This window comes from Sycon ciliatum, chromosome 3 (genome assembly GCF_964019385.1).
Source record: "Sycon ciliatum chromosome 3, ocSycCili1.1, whole genome shotgun sequence".
NCBI classification, from domain to species: Eukaryota; Metazoa; Porifera; class Calcarea; order Leucosolenida; family Sycettidae; genus Sycon; species Sycon ciliatum.
The window spans coordinates 15,447,864-15,453,863 of NC_088645.1; the positions used below are offsets into that span (position 1 = coordinate 15,447,864).

Genomic DNA, 6,000 nt, shown 5'->3' on the forward strand with positions numbered 1-6,000 from the left:
AATTATGAGAAAGCACGTGGCAGACTTGACCCGAGTCACCCGAAAATCATGATGCGATATCAGAGCTAGCTACTAAGCTAGCTAGAGTCGAGAGGTTGGGCACAAAGAAAATTCGTAGCGCCGTAACGAGTAGATCTACTTTTAACGAAAAAAGCTAACGAATATTCGTAAACCGTGAGGTTGCGCACATTCTCCTACTGCCTGGAAATATGCTGTGGTTGTGCCCACAAACAAGAACAAGGGAAGCAGTCATGATCCTGGTAACTATCGCCCTATCTCTCTGCTGAACACCTATTCCAAGATACTTGAGAGAATCGTCTCTGATCGGCTGTAGCAGTGTAGGTCTACCATTATCTGGCACCTCTGCTCCATGATATGCAATCTGGGTTCCGCCATGGTTACTCCACCTCCCTACATCTAACCAACCTCGTCCAGCGACCGTGCACCTTCCGAGACCGCCGGCATTACCTTAGCCTGTGTTTCGTCGACCTGGCGAAAGCGTTTGATCCAGTTTGGCATGGGGGGTTACTACTGTACTAGCCAAGCTGCATGCTTACGTTATGGGGTTATGGGGTGGTCATCGGCCGCCTGCAGTCGTGGCTTGCCTCACATCTCAACAATAGAACAACAATACTCAATAGAACTCAATCAGTAAAGCTTGGTCTAGTCCTCTCTGATTCTCTCCCTGTTTGCTCTGGTGTACCGCAAGCGTCCACCCTAGTACCGCTACTGTTCCTGGCCTTCGTCAACGACCTCTCTGTCCTCAACCCTGGCGTGCCTCTGTTTGCAGACGACGTATATGCTGCGCGTGAACTTCTTCGTAGCAGGTCGACCATGGTCGACGCGGCGCGCACACGGGTGCGAAGAGTCAAGGCATGGAGTTGAAAATTATCAGTATTTTAGTACTCCACATTACGAAAAACATTTTCATAGATCTGTCTGTTTCAGTCACGTGTCGTTTGGACGGACCTTCGTAGCGGCTTTCGTTACTCGAACCCGGACGGTCGAAATCTTACGAATTTTCGTTGTGCGCAATCTCTCTACTATTAGTACTAATCTGTAGGGTCAAGTATACCACCGTGCATCGGAGCACCGCTGACCGGTTTGCAGTAGAGTAGATCTACTGTCGAGTGTCGGTCGCCGAAGAACTGGGCCCGGGGGGGGGGGGGGGGGGGGGGGGGGGGTTCAGCCCCGGAATTGTAGCCTACAAGTAATTAGTTAACGTCAAGACATGTACGAGTTGTGGTGTGAGCATGACTGGCACGTTTCTGTGCTATGCTGATGCATGGCCACGTGCTCATGGCCGCGCTGTTATTTCTGACGTGATGTGAAAGTTCAGCTCGCGTCATTTGGCTCGTGCGTTGGAAAACAACGTGAGTGACCTGCAGCTCACGTCGAAAGTTGGAATTCTACGCCAAACTTGACGTGAAATTGCGCGTCATGGAAGAATAACGTGCATCTTTTAGCCTCTCTATTGCAGTCCCCGAAGATGAGCGAACGTGGTCAGGGGTATTAGCCAGGCACACGCTGACGTGCATTCCAGTGGGTTACTTGGGTCAACATGAGTGTTCACTCGTGTCCAAATCGGGGTCGGTTAACCAGCTATGCACTCAAAATATCTCTTGGTATACTACAGTTGCACTCGATGAAATCCTACCCAGAGTGCACATTTGGCGCCCTCAATCTGCACGACCATTGACGCCCTGGAAGTGGCACGAATGCGGCCGGTTGTACACATGTACAAATACTTCAGCACAAAGATGTAATCGGGACGTGTCCAGGGCACCAGTTTTGCACTTCGGGTGTCGGATTTCAGCGAGCACTGTACTCTGTACTACAAACAGAAGGGAACATGCATAGAAATCACAGCACCCTACACACAGCACACGACACACAGATCACAGCACACAGATCACAGCACACAGATCACAGCACACAGATCACAGCACACAGATCACAGCACACAGATCACAGCACACAGACACAGCTCACGCACACACACACACACATACACACAGACACACCACAGCACACACACACACACCACAGCACACACACAGACACACAGCACACAGACACACAGCCACACACAGCCACACAGCCACACAGACACACACACAGACACACACACCACACAGCACACAGACACACACAAAACACAAACACACACAGCACACACACACACAGCACACAGCACACAGCACACAGCTTCCTGTACACTGTAGATATCAATACAGGACATTAAAAACAAGTATGATAAATAGGGGTGAAAGTTGGCACTGAGATCCCGAGTTTGAGTGCTCTGATTTTCCTTCAATCGAATGTTGATTGGTGGGTCATTTGGGCTCTCTCACTCGTGTACAAATGTTCACCACACAGTCTTCATTTCAATATCTACTGACTGCTCCTCTGAAACTGCAGATTTCTGTGGTAAATGCATGTACCATGTAAAACAAGTACTAGTAATCTGATTTATTTCGAATACGATTATTATTGAAAAAAAACGAGCGCGTACTCGAATCCAATATTCGGTATAATTGTCTCACCCCGAACGATAAATAAATCCAGAAAGTGAAGCCATTACCCACAAGAATTGGGCATTTTCTATACAGCATATGCTCCAGCAGCGAATCATCCAGGAACAGAATGTCCTCCATTGCATCTTCATTGTTAATGTGCTCACTTTGTCAAGTGCACTGCAGGCTGCTGCTGCTGCTGCTGAAGACTGAGCCGCTCTGACTGATGCTTGGCATTGCTGCTGTGAGCAGTGTGTCCACTGGTTTTCAAACTAATGCACTCAGTGTCTGGTGCAGCAGATGCAGAGTGTGTTGCTGCCATGGCAACTGCTCTTGCCGCTGTGTCTGCTGCAGTGTTAGCTGCAATGGTAGCTGCAATGGCAGCTGCTCTTACTACAGTGGCAGTTGCAGTGTTAGCGATGGCGGGCTCAGCTGCTGTATCTGCTGGGGTAGCTACTGGCCTGCTACTAAGCGGCCATCAGCGCGGGCAATGTTGCAGGAGCAGGATCCATATCCATGATACCCTCAAAGATCTATAGTGACAACTTGGCAGGTGAACTCCTGCATCCGTCAACACAGGTCTAGCGGCTGTACTGATCATTTCGTACACGGTAGGTCACTAAGGTCAGGAAAGCGATTCTTTGCTCTGGACAATTCCAACAGCAACCGTTGCTCGCATATACCAGCAGAATGCTGGCTGCTGCATTGTTTGAGCTGCTACCGGATATGTACATCCGTAGCATTCTGTCACACCACAGTTAGTGTTATTGTGATTTGCCAAGAATGTGCAAACATGCTATGAAGCCACGTTCATCGAAGCTTGAAGGGAATGGCAGATGACACAATTTGCACAGGTAAGCTGTACAGGAACCAGCAGAAAAGAAGCACACGCACACACACACACACACACACACACACACACACACACACACACACACACACACACACACACACACACACACACACACACACATACACACACATAAACACACACACACACACATACACACACACATACACACACACGCACACACATACACGTGCACAAAGTAACCATGTGAGATTACATACACACACACACACACACACACACACACACCTAAAGGAGGCCTATTGGTATTTGTTGGATCTCTGCAGAGAGTCGAAAAGCATACTTGGTCCGCGTCAGCGATATTGTCGCTTATCTTTCAGCTTTGTTTATATGTCGCCAATGCTTACTTGGCAGCCCATTTCATCCCAATTTCAGGGCTCACGGTTGGGATGCCAAAACTCGATTACGTGGGAGGACATCTTGAAATCTGATCACCATAGAAATGAGCTCGCGTGACTCGAGCTATGCACGCGGCAGTGCACGCCTACGCGGCGCGGAGCACAGCAAGGACTCGAGAGAGTTGCAGTGACCTGGTGACTGACAAGAAGAAGTAGAACTGAGGAAGACGGAGACCGGCTGGGGACTTGTGTTTCACTTTGGTTGCCGTTCACTGTCGTTGTTATTGCTTCTTTCCGAGCGAGTGTGTTGCGAGCAGTGCTGGCCTCGTAAGCCGAAGGCTTCAGACAGTTCGTTCGCACGCTGAGTCCTGCGATGAGAAGTCGCGAGTTCTGCCGCCGAGTCTTTGCTGAGAAAGGGATCGACATCTATGTCGTCTGCTGGTGCAATAGCGCAGGTGAGGAGAGGTAGAGGACAAGAGCTCCTTGATGGAATGAAGCAAAGACTCACACCGTGTTCTAGTTCGTTATCTCTGTTCTCAGAGCGTTTTGTAAATGCACTTACACGAGTGAAAGAGCCGTGCCACGCTGCTGTGAGAAGTGACGATGGAGAGATGTGAATTATTTGATTTGCCACTCTCTTTCGTTGCAAGAGGACGAATCAAATGGCTTCGCCGTTGTACTGGTTATGTATTTTCGGTTTGCCATAGCTGCTGAAGCACACAGCAGTAGAGCGCCGATGAGCGAGACAGCAAACGGTCAATAATATTTCAAGAGTTTGTCAGTCACGGAGGAAACATTGCAAAAAAACGCCTTGCTGCTGCCTCGCTGGTGTAGTTTCCGCATCGTACAACGCATATGCACAGGCTTCCTTCCTTGTCGTCGCGCACGGGAGTTCGCGTGCGCCCCTGCCGACTTAGCTCACTTCAAAACAGAATAAGGTAGCACAATATTGGCCGATTTTGACAATCGATGGCTCAAAATCTTCAGGAGATACTAAGCTATAGTTTAACCGAAGCGATTTTTCCCTAGATGAAGGGATCGCTGTAGAGCATTCACGGACTTTGTGACAATATCTTTAGTTTCCCAGGGCCAAAATCAAAAATTCCTTCGGTTGAACCGCTAGTTCACATCTTGCCTGGTTCCACCCAAATTTTCAGTGTCGTACTGTCTACCCGTGCTACCTTATTCTATTTTGAAGAGGCATGTGTCGCACTGAAAATGCGCTGCAAGATGACTAGAGTTTGTGTACAAGGGGTGGTTGAGCTGTGGTCGCGTGACAGTCGACCTGTCGTCGCGTGAGCTGGCCAGAAACAAAATGGCGCCCACGTATTTGTACACAACCGTGAGCCCTGAATTTTGGTTAGCAAGTTAGTTTGCTAGTACCTGAAAGGTCTAGCTAGAGTTCGAGTGGATTTCGAGAGCGACAGGTGGGTGACTCTGATTGATACAGCGCCGCATCAAAATAGATTATCTTTTTACGCTGTGCAGGCAAGAGCAGCGCAAGCCACAAGAAACTAATCGGCTACTCGGAATCAGCTCCATTTTGCTGAACGGCCGAGATCGCTCACCTCAGGGATCGCTCATCAAGCTGAGATCGCAGCACCCTTACCTCCAGCTCAACGCTCGGAGTATCCAGCGCGTCGTGGAGATTTGCAAGTACTGTACGCATCGTCGTCGTTCAAAATAAAATCTTGCAAAGAACGGCGTCTGATTTGAACCACACAGGCTGTCGTGCTGCCCACGCGAAGTCCTATAGAGAAGGCGACCGTCACGATAGACTTCTCTCTAGAAAATAGACATGCAGCGGAGAGGAAGAGAGATGAGCTTGCAAAAGCAAGAGAGTCAATCCCGAGCAAAAATATTTGTTGCCAGCGCCGAGAGCAGCAACGAGGAGGACCGAAAAAAGTAGGAACCCTTCCTTGGACAATAAATTCCTCGCAGCTAGTTGTCATTCTATACCTTACCGTCCATCGTACCAAGTTTTATCACTTCAAGTGCACGCGTTCAGGTCCAAAGTCTAAGTTCAAATTGTCGAAAGATAAGCGACAATATTGCTGACGCGGACCAAGTAATTACAAGCGGTCGCAGAGGACTCGCGGAAGATATATGCCACCACCTACAGGAGGGTTGCCATGATGACAAAGCGCCGTATACTTCAGCCGTTAGGCGCTGCATCTGCCGCTAGGGTTTACCGGGTGTTAGCGGCCGTCGTGAGTTCCCTTTGGGAACGGACACGATAATTTACTTTTTTTACTTTACTTCAGCGCCAGCAGAT

At 49.1% G+C, this 6,000-nt stretch overlaps 1 protein-coding gene across 1 annotated transcript in view; it reads right to left on the bottom strand.

Moving 5' to 3' along the window:
• Positions 1 to 3,346: 3,346 nt before the first annotated feature.
• Positions 3,347 to 6,000, bottom strand: part of LOC135811544 (radical S-adenosyl methionine domain-containing protein 1, mitochondrial-like) — a 43,304-nt gene continuing 40,650 nt past the window's right edge. The window contains exon 16 of the mRNA XM_065324776.1: positions 3,347 to 3,375. The gene's annotated coding sequence lies outside the window, so the exon portion shown is untranslated. The remainder of the gene's footprint in view (positions 3,376 to 6,000) is intronic.